The 16,375-nt window shown below is 39.3% G+C and overlaps 1 non-coding gene across 1 annotated transcript; it reads left to right on the forward strand.

The window, feature by feature from the left end:
• The first annotated feature begins 666 nt into the window (after positions 1-666).
• On the forward strand, positions 667-769 carry LOC148046732 (U6 spliceosomal RNA). Its single transcript, XR_015696536.1, has one exon. It is a non-coding gene; the product is annotated as a U6 spliceosomal RNA (small nuclear RNA).
• The last annotated feature ends 15,606 nt before the right edge of the window (positions 770-16,375 follow it).

The following is a 16,375-nucleotide window of genomic DNA, read 5'->3' on the forward strand; positions in this document are numbered from 1 at the left end:
GACACCACCTTATTCTCTCTTTCTTTTCTCCCTCCCTTCCTTCTCTACTTCCTTCCTTCCTCCTCTCCTTCCCCTTCTTCCTTCCCTTACTTCTCCCCTACTCTTACCCTCTGTCTTCTCCTTCCTAGCTTCTCTCCTTCTCTTTTTCTCTCTTCCTCCCTCCTCTCCTTTTCTTTCTATCTCTCCCACCCATCTCTCCTTACCTCTTTCTTCTTCCCCTACCTCTCTTCCACATCTCACCTTATTTTCTCTTTCTTTTCTTTTCTCACTCCCTTCCATCTCTACTTCCTTCCTCCTCTCCTTCCCCTTCTTCCTACCCTGATTTCCCCCTACTTCTACCCTCTTTCTTCTCCTTCCTACCCTCTCTCCTTCTCTTTTTCTCTCTTCCTACCTACTCTCCTTCTCTTTCTCTCCCTTCCACCCACCTCTCCTTACTTCTTTCTTCTTCCCCTACCTCTCCTCACATTTCTTCTTCATCTCCTACTGTCTTTCCTTCTCTCTCTCTCTCCGACCCTCCACTTCTTTCCCTTCCTTCAACCCTCCATTCACTACTTCCTTCCTCCCCCCCCCTTTCCTTCCTTCTACCCTTCCTTTCTTTTTCTATTGTTATGGGTGTCTCTTTAAAATCCACCTAATGTTTTCTTGAGTGTGTTATTTTATCCATTTCTGCACATTCAAGGGAGCAAATATACTAAAATTGGAATGATACAGAGAAGCATGGCCCCAGGGCAAGGGTGACACGCAAATTCATGAAGCATTCCATATATATTTTTTTTTAAAAAAAATTCCTCGTATCTTATTTACTTATGTCATGTATGCTTGGTTGATGAACAAAATATTTTCTTTGCTTCTTTGACTTTAGGCAGATATAGTATTAAAGCCAAAATCATACACATGTACAGTTAATCCATGAAACATCTCCAGAGACAAATCCAAGTAAACCTCTGTAGCTGCAAAGGGACATCAAAGGGACAAAGCATTCAATATTTTTGACCATGAGTGAAATGAAATCTGTGGTATCAATTGTGATCTTGATTGCTACTACAGCTGCTTAATGTTGAATTAAAATATTTTTTGAAAGATGAAAAAGAATGGTCCTTTGAGAACACCATTTCCCAAGAGTTGTTAAAACTTCTTATCTGTCAAACTTTCATTTTCTCTACTGGTGATCTGCAGAAACCACTAATATTGAAGTTGTTGAGTGATTCTCAACATTTATGACCCACTTTGTGTTTGCTGAAACACATGAAGAACTATTGTAGGAACTGAGTATGACTTGTCTAATGAAGAGAAGGACTAGGAATGACATGATAGTAGTGTTCCAATAGCTAAGTGGCTGCCAGAAAGCACAATGAATCAACCTTCAATCAAGGGTTGAATGAATCAAAGTAGAAGGAGTCAAGCTATGGAACATTATTTGAAAGTCACACAGGTCTGTCCAAAAAAACCTCTAAGTGATTGTGTTGAGGAGCTCTTTTATCCCAATCGATATGTAAATGAGGACATCATTTCCCCTTTAAAGGAGCTGCATGGTTTCCCTTTTCAGGCTACACCCACAAGGACAAAGTGTGTGCACTTTCCCAAATTCTCTACTATCAGTTTCTCTTCAGTCATTAGTGGGAGCAAAAATGATCCTGTGGCTAAACTTAGTGTCCTTAATAGCAGTCTTGAGAGGTAATTCTATCTTCTGTATTCAGCTTTTCTGATTTTAATTATCTATACTGGAAAGTTCGCTAACCAACTTTCTTTTCAGGTGTCCAATCTGAGGTTCAGTTGGTGGAGTCTGGAGGGGATGTGAGAAGACCTGGATAGTCCCTCCGTCTCTCCTGCCAAGCCTCTGGATTTAACTTTGGTGTCTATAGCATGAACTGGGTGAGACAGGCTCAAGGGAAAGGACTTTAATGGGTGGCCTGGATATATCCAAGCTCATCATACATTTACTACTCAGAGAAAGTCAAGGGACGCTTCACCATCTCCAGGGGCAATGCCAAAAGCTATCTGTATCTTGAAACGAGCAGCCTCAAAACTGGAGACACAGCAGTCTATTTCTGTGCTAGACACAGAGTGAGAGGAAGTGAATCTGAAGCCAGACCAGAACCTTTCCTCTCTAAGAGCAGATCTCCAAGTGGATTAAGTTGCAGAAAGTTGAATTGGAGTATTTCAATATAGGAGCAGCTGATCGATCTACATCATAGCATTTGAATATCCATGGAACAGCAGAATACTTTAAGATACCCATATAAATGAAGGGAAATAGAAGCCCAAAGAGATATTCTCTTCCGGAATTCAAGTTGAAAAGAACCCTCTGCATTTACAGTTGCAAGGAATCAGTAATCATTCATAGAGCTCGCAATACTGAGTTGTGGATTGTGTGTGTGACAGGGAATGGGCTAGAATGGACTGCATGATGCCAGTAAATAAGTCTATTTCAGAATCCACAAAAGGGTTATTTGCCATCTCCAGAGACAAATCTAAATGCCTTCTGTATTTGCAAAGGGACGTAAGAAGGAGGGGCAAAACACATAATATTTTTGATTAAGACTGAAATAAAATGTGTGGTTTCAGCTGTGAAATTGACTGCTCGTCCAGCTACTTCCTGGAGAATTAAAAGAGTTTCTTGAAGGAAAAAATAGTAATAGTCCTTTGAGAATTTTATGCCCCCAAGAGTTCTCAAAACTTCTTCCATGTCAAGCTTCAATGTGCATCATTAAAAAAAAAATCCTCATATCTCATTTACTTATGTCATGTATGCTTGGTGGATGAACAAAATGAAAGTTTATTGTTTTTGCTTCACTGACTTTAGGCAGTTATAGTTTTAAAATCCAGAATCATACACATGTACAGTTATTCCTTGAGTTGCCACTGCAATTTCACTTCATAAATAATGATGGTCATAAAGTGGGACATCACACAATAGGCCCCAAATTGGCTACCTTTATTGCAATGAACATGGCATCATTAAGGAAGACGTTTCTTTGCTATCAGGCAATTTTTTTCCATAATCGGGAAGCCAAACCTGATTTCCAGGTATAAAGCCTGTCATAGTCTTCTCAGCATGAGGTTCTTCCAATGTCTTTTGAAAAACAGACTAGGAAAAAGATGTTGAGACTTTTGAAAAAGTACAGAGAAGAGCAACTAAGAGGATGAAGGGCAAAAAGACTAAAACATATGAAGAATACTCCGAAGAACCTCTAAGTGAATGCACTAAGGGGCTTTTTTATCGCAAGCATTATGTAAATCAGGACCCAATTTCCCCTTTAAAAGAACTGCAATGGTTTCCCTTTTCAGGCTACACCCACCAGTACAAAGTTTGGGCAAAGTTCATTAGAGGGAGCAAAAATGAGCCTGTGGCTAAACTTAGTGTCCTTACTAGCAGTCTTGAGAGGTAATTCTATCCTCTGTGTTCAGCTTTTTCATTTTTAATTCTTTTATACTTGAAAGTCCACTGATACAACTTTCATTTTAGGTGCCAAATCTCAGGTCCAATTGGTGGAGTCTGGGGGGGATGTGCGAAGACCTGGGGAGTCCCTCCGTCTCTCCTGCCAAGCCTCTGGATTCACCTTCAGCAGCTATGGCATGCACTGGGTGAGACAGGCTCCAGGGAAAGGCCTGGATTGGGTAGCCTACATAAGCTCCAATTCTGGTACTATTAACTACTCAGACAAAGTCAAGGGCCGCTTCACCATCTCCAGGGACAATGCCAAAAGCCAGCTGTATCTGCAAATGAACAGCCTCAAAATTGAAGACACAGGAGTCTATTACTGTGCTAGGCACACAGTGAGAGGAAGTGAATCTGATGCTAAGCAAGAACCTTCTCCTCCTTTGAGCAGCTTTCCAAAATAATCCAGTCACAGGTAGTTGAAGGTGAACACTAGATAAAGTTCATAACAGGTTGTGGATCCTCAAATCTTATCTTCAAGGAAGCCGTGCTTAACCAAGGTGGCACTTTGGTAGAGGGGTGTGGGAGAGAATCTCGAGGCTGTGGAATAAACTAGGTAACTTTTAAAAAGTTAAATTTCATTTACAGGAAGAAACATGGATTGAAGTCCTAGAGATCTTCCTTGGTATATTTTAGGGTAGAGTACAGTAGAGTAGGAGTAGGAGTAGGAGTAGGAGTAGGAGTAGGAGTAGGAGTAGGAGTAGGAATAGGAATAGGAATAGGAATAGGAATGGAATAGAATAGAATAGAATAGAATAGAATAGAATAGAATAGAATAGAACAGAATAGAACAGAATAGAATAGAATAGAATATACAGAGTTGGAAGGGGCCTTGGAGGTCTTCTAGTCCTATCCCCTTCTTAGGCAAGAAACCCTACACGATTTCAGACAAATGGTTAGCCAACATCTTCTTAAAAACTTTTGGAGCATTCACAACTTCTGGGGGCAATTTGACTTTGAGTCTTTGAACTGAGGAGCAGGTGATCAATCTGCATCATAGCAGTAGAATACTCCATGGATGAGTAGAATATTTTTAGACTTAAAAAAAGGGGAGACCCTTATAAATTAGTGAAAATAGAAGCCCAAAGAGATATTCTGTTTTTGAACTGAAGGTGAAGGGAACCTCTGCATTTCCAGTTACAAGGAATCAGTAATGGTTCACAATAGGGAGTTGTGTGAGACAGTCAACAGGGAATGGACTAGAATGGATTATATGATGCCCGTAAATAATTCTATGCAGAATCCATAAAGAGTTCTTTGCCATCTCCAGAGACAAATTGAAATGCCTTCTGTATCTGCAAAGGGACGTCAGAGGAGGCGCAAAACACCTAATATTTTTCTCCATCACTGAAATAAAAATCTGTGATTCAAGCTGTGAATTTGACTGCTTCTCCAGCTTCTTCCTGGAGAATCAAAACAGTTTCTTGAAGGAAAAATAATAATAATGGTGTTTTGAGAAATTAATTCCCCAAGATTTCTCAACACCTTTTCAATGTCATGCTTCAATGTGTATAGCAAACAAACAGGAAATCCTTTATATCCTATTTACTTACTTCATTCCTTATATCCCATTCATTTATTACATGTATGCTGGTTGATGAACAAAATAAAAGGTTACTTGTATTGGATCTTTGAATTTATGCAGTTATAGTACTAAATCCAGAATTATATAATATGCACAAGGGGTCCTTGAGTTACGACTGTACTTGAGCTCAATCAAGCACTCCAGGCTCATGTCTCTGGAAATGAAAATAAAGTTGCAATCTGTACTCCATCTGCTTATCACTAGAGGGCAGTCTTCTCTGTAAAATCACACTGAATGTTATTTTCCTCAGTTTATATAACGATAGATAGATAGATAGATAGATAGATAGATAGATAGATAGGTAGGTAGGTAGGTAGGTAGGTAGGTAGGTAGGTAGGTAGGTAGGTAGGTAGGTAGGTAGGTAGATACATAGATAGATGATAGATAGATAGATGATAGATAGATAGATAGATGATAGATAGATAGATAGATAGATAGATAGATAGATAGATAGATAGATAACAAGAAGTGAGAATGAAAGAGAGTGAGAGAGAGAGGGAGGGAGAGGGAGAGAGGGTGAAGGAGTGAGTGAGTCATAGATAGATAGATATTCCTTAAAAATATTGAGAAGTTCTCTTTGCAAACCCAATAAGAATTCCCTCTATCTTTCCTTTCTTAAAGATTGTCCAAACTAAATTGGTTTTAGGACTTTAAATCTGTTTCTCATTCTACCGGGATTCCTGCTTGACCACAATATGATTTTTGACTTGTAACGGTTCTTCCATTCAGAGATGGAAGCTAACAGGCTCCCAAGTACACGGAATCAATCTTAAATCAAGGGTTGGATGAATCAAAGATGAAGGGGTCCAGCTATGACTCCACAAATATTGAAACTGAGAGATAGTGATCATTTCTGACCCAGTATATATTTGCTGAAACATGTGAAGAAATGTTTATTGTTCTCTCACAGGGAAACAAGGATAAGTCATGTCTGGCATCACTTATCTTAGGAATGGAGCATTATTTGAAAGTCACACATGTTAGGTCTGTCCAAAGAACCTCTAAGTGAATGCACCAAGGGGCTATTTTATCCCAAGCATTATGTAAATCAGGGCACCATTTCCCCTTTAAAAGAACTGCAATGGTTTCCCTTTTCAGGCTACACCCACCAGTACAAAGTTTGGGCAAAGTTCATTAGAGGGAGCAAAAATGATCCTGTGGCTAAACTTAGTGTTCTTACTAGCAGTCTTGAGAAGTAATTCTATCCTCTGTGTTCAGCTTTTTCAATTTTAATTGTTTTATACTGGAAAGTTAATTGACATAACTTTCATTTTAGGTGCCAAGTCTCAAGTCCAGTTGGTGGAGTCCGGAGGGGATGTGAGAAGACCTGGGGAGTCCCTCCGTCTCTCCTGCCAAGCCTCTGGATTCACCTTCAGCAGCTACAGTATGCCCTGGGTGAGACAGGCTCCAGGGAAAGGACTGGAATGGGTGGCATGGATACGTAATGATGGAGGAGAAATCAACTATTCTGACAAAGTCAAGGGACGCTTCACCATCTCCAGAGACAATGCCAAAAGCCAGCTGTATCTGCAAATGAACAACCTCAAAACTGAAGACACAGGAGTCTATTACTGTGTGAGAGGCACAGTGAGGGAAAGTGAATCTGATGCTAAGCAAAAACCTTCTCCTCCTCTGAGCAGCTTTCCAAAATGATTCAGTCTCAGGGAGTTGAATGTGAAGCACTAGATAAATCTTCATAGCTGGTTGTGGACCTTCAAATCTGATCTTCAAAGAAGCCATGTTTAAACTGGTTTGCACTTTGGTGGTGATGTGGGAGGGAATCTCGAGGCTGTGGAATAAACTAGGTAGTTTTTAAACAGTTAAATTTTATTTATAGGAAGAAACATGGATTGATGTCCTACAGATCTTCCTTAGTATATTTTAGAACAGAACAGAACAGAATAGAACAGAACAGAATAGAACAAAATATACAGAGTTGGAAGGGACCTTGGAGGTCTTCTAGTCCAACCCCCTGCTTAGGCAGGAAACCCTACACCACTTCAGACAAATGGTTATCCAACATCTTCTTAAAAACTGTTGGAACATTCACAATTTCTGGGGGAAATTTGACTTCGAGTCTTTGAACTGAGGAGCAGGTGATCGATCTGCATCAAATAACCCTAACCCAAAATAACCCTATCGGAATATTTTGTTCTCAATATGAACAAGGGTACATCTTTGGAATATGTATGGGATGCAAGCAAAGCGTATATGAGAGGAGTATTAATGAATATAAACAAAATACATAGACATAAACAAGGGCAAAAACGAAAAGAATTGGAAGAGGAAATTAAAGGGAGTCAGAATTAACATTGAATCCAGGAGATACAAAGATTAGGGAAACAATTGATATATTAAAATCTCAGTTTGATATGCTGATCTCTGACCAGGTAGCTACTAGTTTATTATATGCTAAACATAATACTTTCTGCAATGCAAATAAACCCGGTAGGTGGTTGGCTTATCAGATTAGAAAAAAAAGGAAAGCTCGAAATGTATTCAAATTGTGTTACAGAGGGAAGGAAGTGTTTCAACAGGAAGAGATTCAAAAGGTATTTCAGGAATTTTTTACAGAGTTGTATAAAGGGGATAAAATTAAGGACGGAGATATAGACAAATACCTAGATAAAGAGAAAATCCCCCTAGTTAGAGAAGAACATAGGCATAAGCTGAATCAACCTATAACCTCTGGGGAAATTTTGCAGGCAATTAAACAATTAAAGTTAGGGAAAGCACCAGGCACAGATGGTTTAACAGCTGTTTATTATAAAAATCTACAGTTAGAAATGGTAGAACCCCTCAGAGAACTATTCAATAAAATTCAATCGGGAGGGAAAGTGCCTCCTTCGTGGAAGACTGCGTTCATATCGTTGATACCCAAAGAAGACCAAAACCTTACCCAACCAAAAAATTACAGACCTATTTCATTACTCAATGTAGATTATAAAATTTTTACTAAAATATTAGCAAATAGGCTAATGGGGGTAATTCAACAACTGATACATACCGATCAAACTGGTTTTATACAGGGCAGACAGATGAAGGACGTTAGATTAATTATCAACGCTTTAGAATACCTGGGAAAGAACAATCAAATCCCGGCCGCATTCATATTTTTGGATGCGGAGAAAGCCTTTGATTGAGTTAATTGGCAATTCCTGCTGAAGACATTGCAAAAAATGCAGATAGGAGATGGCTTTTTACGGTCAATTGGTGCAATATATCAGCAGCAAACAGCCCAGATCATTGTCAATGGAAGTTTGACAGACTCCTTTCAAATTGAAAAAGGTACAAGACAGGGCTGTCCTCTGTCCCCATTATTGTTTATTATAACTTTGGAAATACTGTTGAATAAGATACGGGGCCTAGGCGGTCTAAAAGGGATTAAAATTAGACAGCAAGAATATAGAGTCCGTGCATTTGCGGATGATCTGGTTATAATATTGGAACAACCGCAGGAAACTAGTAGGGTATTATTGAATACGATCAATCAATATGGTCAAGTCTCGGGATTTAAAATAAATCTAGGAAAAACCAAAATAATAGCTATAAATATGACTATCAAACAGAAGGAAGAACTGGGGGCGATGCTAAGATGTGAGGTAGTTAAAAAAGTTAAATATCTTGGAGTTAATATCTTAATCTCAAATGGGAAATTATACAAGTATAATTATGAATCACTTTGGCATAGTACACAGTTGGAGTTGAAAAGGTGGGAAAAGCTGCATTTGTCCTTGCTGGGTAGAATAGCGGCAGTAAAAATGAACATTTTACCAAAATTTTTATTTCTTTTTTAAATGTTACCAATACTTAAAAGAGATGCGAATCTTTTAGAATGGCAGAAGGGTATCAACAAATTTGTGTGGGCAGGAAAGAAGCCGAGGGTAAAGATGAAAATAATGCAAGATGCACGTGAAAGAGGAGGATTGAAATTACCTAACTTAAAATTATACTATGACGCAGTGGCACTATCTGCAATTAGTGATTGGATTCATCTAACTAATGACAGAATTTTGAATATCGAGGGATATGACTTGTTATATGGTTGGCATGCTTACTTGTTATTTAACAAAAAAACGGATAAGAAATTTAAAAATCACATCTTAAGAAATGCTTTATTGCGGGTTTGGAAAAAATATCAACATAAATTAAATGATAAAGTGCCCATGTGGGCAATTCCTAGACATGCAATTGAAAATATGAATGTAGAACAAAAACACGATAGAACCACCTATAGACAACTTCTTATCTCAGAAAGAGGGGTGATGGAACTAAAATCTTTAGAGGTACTTAAAGAAGAGAAGGTAGTTCAAACGTGGTTTCAGTATGGTCAACTACAGGCTAGGTGGAAAACAGATCAAAAAATTGGCTTTGTAAAAGTTGAGGATAATTTGTTTAAACAAATAAGAGATCAAAGCTCAATGCATATAAAGAGGATATATAATGTATTAGTACAGATGGATTCTGAAACGGAACTGATTAAGGATTGTATGATAAAATGGGCTCAGAATATCGAGGAACCAATAATGCTTGAAACATGGGAAAGAATCTGGGTAAGAAATGTGAAATTTACACAAGCACAAAACTTGAGAGAAAATTTTTATAAGATGTTTTATAGATGGCACCTAGATCCTAAAAAGCTTGCCTCTATGTATCCAAATGTTCAACCTAAATGTTGGAGATGTGGTTCTTGTGATGCTACATATTTTCATATATGGTGGACATGTCGTAATGTCAAGGCATTTTGGATAAAAATATGGTGGATCCTGCAAAACATCTTTAAAAGAAGGATAAAATTTACCCCCCAGTTGTTTTTACTGGGTATATGTATTGATTTTACAGCAGCAGAGACTAATTTGGTTCTGTATTTAATAACGGCAGCAAGACTCTTGGTGGCGCAGTATTGGAAGAAGAAAGATTTACCTACAATTCAAGAATGGACTTTGAAAGTTATGAACTTAGCCGAAATGGCCAAAATCTCAGCATATCTCAAAGAACATTCAAACGAGAGATATAAACGAGACTGGAAAAAATGGATTTATTACATAAAAAGTAAATATGGGACTAAGAAACTCCAGATAGCTTATGCTTAGTATCAGTAATAATTTAAATTGTTTAAAATTTGGGTAACAGTAAGAAGCTGAGTTCAACGTAGAGATATTTTAGACTGTGATTGTTCAAAGGTTATACCATGTATGGTCTTTGGGAAGTCGGGGGGAGGGAAGGGAGGTGGGGATTTAGGGGGAGGGGGGAGGGGGGAAATACAATATGTGTTAAATTCCATGATTGTATTTGTATACTGTGGCTTATCAATGTTAGTGCGAAAATAGAACAAACCGAATATACTGGAAGGTAATAGATACCGAAGGAAAGAGTTGAGTGAAAGAAGAAGGAGGGTGGAGAGGGTGAGAGAGAGGAGGAGGAGAAGGGAGGGAGGGAATGGAGAGGGAGTGATAGGGTTAAGGTTAGAAAGAAGGGGAGGGGAAGTAGGCGTAGAGGGGTGTGTGAGAAGGAAGAATGAAAGTTGGAGGGGGTTGAAAGAGGGTGTATGGCGGGCCAAGGCGGTATACTGGGTTTGTATTGTAGAGGGCATTTTCTATATGCCCTGATTAAACACAGTGAATATGTGATTGTATAGAATGAAAACATAATAAAAATATATATATAAAGAAAAGGCCTTGAATGGGTGGCATGGATAGGTAATGTTGGAGGAGAAATCTACTACTTTGACAAAGTCAAGAGCCGCTTCACCACCTCCAGGGACAATGCCCAAAGCCAGCTGTATCTGGAAATGAGCAGTCTCAAAACTGAAGACACCGCAGTCTATTACTGTGCTAGACACACAGTGAGGGGAAGGGAATCTGAAGCCAGACAAGAATCTTTCCTCTCTAAGAGCAGATCTCCAAGTGGATTCAGTTGCAGAAGGTTGCATTTGAGTATTTCAACGGAGGAGCAGCTGATCGATCTACCTCATAGCAGTTGAATATCCATGGAACAGTAGAATACTTTAAGAGACCCACATAAATGAAGGAAAATAGAAGCCCAAAGAGATATTCTCTTCTGGAATTCAAGTTGAAAAGAACCCTCTGCATTTACAGTTGCAAGGAATCAGTAATCATTCATAGAGCTCAAAAATACCGAGTTGGGAGTTGGGTGTGACAGTCAACAGGGAATGGACTAGAATGGACTGCATGATGCCAGTAAATAATTCTATTTCAGCATCCACAAAAGGGTTCTTGGCCATCTCCAGAGACAAATCGAAATGCCTTCTGTATCTGCAAAGGGACGTCAGAAGGAGGCGCAAAACACATAATATTTTTGACTATGACTGAAATAAAATCTGTGGTTTCGGCTGCTCGTCCAGCTACTTCCTGGAGAATTAAAATAGTTTCTTGAAGGAAAAAATAATAATAGTCCTTTGAGAATTTCATGCCCCCAAGAGTTCTCAAAACTTCTTCCATGTCAAGCTTCAATGTGTATCATAAAAAAATAATAATCCTCATATCTCATTTACTTATGTCATGTATGCTTGGTGGATGAACAAAATGAAAGTTTATTGTCTTTGCTTCACTGACTTTAGGCAGTTATAGTTTTAAAATCCAGAATCATACACATGTACAGTTATTCCTCGAGTTTCCACTGCAATTTCACTTCATCAATCATGATGGTCATAAAGTGGTACATCACATAATAGGCCCCAAATTTGCTACCTTTATTGCAATGAAGTTGGCAGTCATTAAGGGAGACGTTTCTTTGCTATCAGGCAATTTTTCCATAATCGGGAAGCCAAACCTGATTTCCAGATATAAAGCCTGTCATAGTCCTGTCTGCATGAGGTTCTTCCAATGTCTTTTGAAAAACAAACTAGGAAAAAGATGTTGAGACTTTTGAAAAGTTCAGAGAAGAGCAACTAAGAGGATGAAAAGCAAAGAGACTAAAACATATGAAGAATGGTCCAAAGAACCTCTAAGTGAATGCACCAAGGGGCTTTTTTATCCCAAGCATTATGTAAATCAGAGCACCATTTCCCCTTTAAAAAAACTGCAATGGTTTCCCTTTTCAGTCTACACCCAGCAGTACAAAGTTTGGGCAAAGTTCATTAGAGGGAGCAAAAATGATCCTGTGGCTAAACTTAGTGGCCTTACTAGCAGTCTTGAGAGGTAATTCTATCCTCTGTGTTCAGCTTTTTCATTTTTAATTCTTGTATACTGGAAAGTTCACTGACGCAACTTTCATTTCAGGTGTCCAATCTGACGTTCAGTTGGTGGAGTCTGGGGGGGATGTGAGAAGACCTGGGGAGTCCCTCCGTCTCTCCTGCCAAGGTTCTGGATACAGCTTTGGTGACTACAACATGGACTGGGTGAGACAGGCTCCTGGAAAAGGACTGGAATGGATAGCCTACATAAGATATGAAGCCGGTTTTACTTCCTACTCAGACAAAGTCAAGGGCCGCTTCACCATCTCCAGGGACAATGCCAAAAGCCAGCTGTATCTGCAAATGAACAGCCTCAAAACTGAAGACACAGCAGTCTATTACTGTGCTAGACACACAGTGAAAGGAAGTGAATCTGAGGCTAAGCAAAAACCTTCTCCTCCCCTGAGCAGCTTTCCAAAGTGATTCAGTCACAGGAAGTTGCATGTGAAGCACTAGATAAATCTTCATAGCTGGTGGTGGACCTTCAAAGCTAGATCCAGTTCTGTTACTATTAACTACTGAGACCAAGTGAAGGGGCGCTTTGCCATCTCCAAGGACAATGCCAAAACCCAGCAATATTTGCAAATGAACAGCCTCAAACCAGAGGACTTGGAAGTCTGTTACTATGCAGCACCAAGAAAGTCCAGTTATCTTTCGGAAGTGGGAAAAAAAAACCCTTTTAGATGGTCAAATGCAATCCGCACCCAATGGGAATGAACAAAGGATGACTGTTGAACAGGAGACAATATCAATATTTTAAGACCTAAATTGGACACCTAACATCAAAAACGTCATCAGAAAAGAATGTTCTTTCTGCCCCAACTCAGAAAGCTGAAACTTCCCCAGCAGCTGCTGATTCAGTTCTGCAGAGGAAATATTGAGTCTGTCATCTGCACCTCTATAACTCTCAGGTTGGGTTCTGCAACCCAACAAGACAGACAAAGACTTCAACGCATAATTCGAACAGCAGAAAAAACAATTGCTGCCAACCTGCCTTCCATTGAGGACCGGTACACTGCACGAAAGAGGGCTGCAAACATATTTATGTCGCATCCTGGACACAAATTGTTGTGGAAGGAAGGAAGGAAGGAAGGAAGGGAGGGAGGGAGGGAGGAAGGAAGGAAGGAAGGAAGGAAGGAAGGAAGGAAGGAAGGCAGGAAGGCAGGAAGGAAGGAAGGAAGGAAGGAAGGAAGGAAATCTCTTAATTTGATGTAGTTAGGAGACTAAGTTCTCTCATCGACTCATTTTTGAGAAGTGATGGAATTATTGAAGTCTTTGTTTTACTTACTATGAAGTAAAAGTGCCCTTTGTTCCTCTCTTAGGAAGTTTCTCCTTAATTCCAAGTTGCTTCTCTCCAGAATTAATTTCCGTCCATAGTTTCTCATCTCGCCTTCTAGTGCTTTGGAAAATAAGTTGAGCCCCTCTTCTTTGGGGTAGCCCCTCAAATACTGGAATGCTACTATAATGTCCTCCCTCCAAGGAAAGGACTGGAGTGGGTTGAACAGATAAACAAAGCTGGAGATGGGAGCATCCAAGATATCCATGCAGAGAAGTAGAGCAGAACCACTTTCATTTTCTCTGCTGGTGATCTGCAGAAGCCACAAATATTGAAGGAGTTGAGTGATACTGATCAGTTCTGACACATTTTCTGTTTGCTGAAACAGATGAACAAAGGTTTATTTATTTATTTATTTTTCCACAGGAAAACCAGAACAAATAATGTCTGTCCTCACTTTCCTTAGGAATGGAGCATTATTTGAACGTCACACATATTAGCTCTGTCCAAAAAAACCCCTCTAAGTGAATGAACTCAGAAGCTCTTTTTATCCCAAGCAATATGTAAATCAGGGCCCAATTTCCCCTTTAAAGGGGCTGCACGGTTTCTCTTTTCAGGCTATACCCACCAACACAAAGTTTCTGCACTTTCCCAAATTCTCCACTGTCAGTTCTCCTCCATTCCTTAGAGGGAGAAGAAATGATTCTGTGGATAAACTTAGTGTCCTTATTTGCAGTCCTCAGAGGTAATTCTATCCTCTATCAGTTTTTTTTCCCCATTTCAATTCTTACATACAAGAAAATTTGCTGAAACTCCTTTCATTTTAGGTGGCCAATGTGAGGGCCTTTTGGTGGATTCTGGAGGGGATGTGAGAAGACCTGGAGAATCATTGCATCTCTCTTGCCAAGGCTCTGGATTCACCTTCAGCTACTCTTATATGGTCTGGGTGAGACAGGCTCCTGGAAAAGGCCTGGAATGGGTGGCATACATAAGCTTCCATTCTGCTAATATTTACTACTCTGACAAAGTGAAGGGACGCTTCATCATCTCCAGGGACAACGCAAAAAGGCAGCTGTATTTGCAAATGAACAATCTGAAACCAGAGGACACGGGAGTCTATTACTGTGCGAGAAGCACAGTGAGAGGAAGTGAATCTAAAACCAGATAATGGATTATATGATGCTAGTAAAAACAGTCTATCCATGAAAGGGTGATTTGCCATCTCCGGAGACAAATCCAGCTGCCTTCTGTATCTGCAAAGGGATGTCTCAAGGATGCACAAAAGACCTAATATTTTTGACCGTGACTGAAATAAAATCTGCGCTTTCAGCTGTGGACTTGACTGCTTCTCCAGCTGCTTCCTGGAGAATTAAAACAGTTTCTTGAAGGAAAAATAATAATAATGGTCTTTTGAGAATTTAATTCCCCAAGAGTTCTCAACACCTTTTCAACGTCATCCTTCAATGTGTATAGCAAACAAACAAACAGGAAATCCCTTATATGCTATTTACTTACTTCATTCCTTATATCCCATTCATTTATTGCATGTATGCTGGTTGATGAACAAAATGAAAGGTTATTGGTGTTGCAAATTTGACTTTAGGCAGTTATAGTAGTAAATCCAGAATTATATAATATGTGCAAGGGGTCCTTGAGTTACGACTATAGTTGAGCTCAATCAAGCTCCCCAGGCTCATGTCTCTGGAAGTGAAATTAAAGTTGCAATCTGTACTCCATCTGGTTATCACTAGAGGGCAGTCTTCTCTGTAAAATCACACTGAATGTTATTTTCCTCAGTTTATAAAAAAGATAGATAGATAGATAGATAGATAGATAGATAGATAGATAGATAGATAGATAGATAGATAGATAGATAACAAGGAGTGAATGGGTGAGTGAGAGGGAGAGAGAGAGGGAGGGAGAGGGAGAGAGGGAGAAGGAGTGAGTGAATGAGTCATAGATAGATAGATAGATAGATAGATAGATAGATAGATAGATAGATAGATAGATAGATAGATAGATAGTTAGATAGATATTCCTTTAAAAAAATTTAGAAATTATCTTTGCAAACCCAAGAAGATTTCCCTCTATCTTTCCTTTCTTAAAGATTGTCCAAACTAAAATGGTTTTAGGACTTTAAATCTGTTTCTCATTCTACCAGGATTCCGGCTTGACCACAATGTGATTTTGTGACTTGTAACGGTTCTTCCATTAAGAGATGGAAACTAACAGGCTCCCAAGTACAAGGAATCAATTTAAATCAAGGGTTGAATGAATCAAAGAAGAGGGACTCCACAAATATTGAAATTGAGAGATAGTGATCATTTCTAACCCAGTTTATATTTGCTGAAACATGTGAAGAAATGTTTATTGTTTTCTCAAAGGGAAAGAAGTATAAGTCATGTCTGGCATCAATTTTCTTAGGAATGGAGCATTATTTGAAAGTCACACATGTTAGGTCTGTCCAAAGAACCTCTAAGTGAATGCAACAAGGGGCTCTTTTATCCCAAGCATTATGTAAATCAGGGCACCATTTCCCCTTTAAAAGAACTGCAATGGTTTCCCTTTTCAGGCTACACCCACCAGTACAAAGTTTGGGCAAAGTTCATTAGAGGGAACAAAAATGATCCTGTGGCTAATCTTAGGGTCCTTATTAGCAGTCTTGAGTGGTAATTCTATCCTCTGTATTCAGCTTTTTCCATTTTAATTCTAATACTGGAAAGTTCACTGACAAAACTTTCATTTTAGGTGCCAAATCTCAGGTCCAATTGGTGGAGTCTGGGGGGGATGTGCGAAGACCAGGGGAGTCCCTCCATCTCTTCTGCCAAGGTTCTGGATACAGCTTTGGTGGCTACAGTATGTACTGGATGAGACAGGCTC

Source organism: Thamnophis sirtalis, unplaced genomic scaffold (genome assembly GCF_051295495.1).
Source record: "Thamnophis sirtalis isolate CommonGarterSnake01/CBP01778 unplaced genomic scaffold, rThaSir2_p1.2 scaffold_4, whole genome shotgun sequence".
Taxonomy (NCBI): domain Eukaryota; kingdom Metazoa; phylum Chordata; class Lepidosauria; order Squamata; family Natricidae; genus Thamnophis; species Thamnophis sirtalis.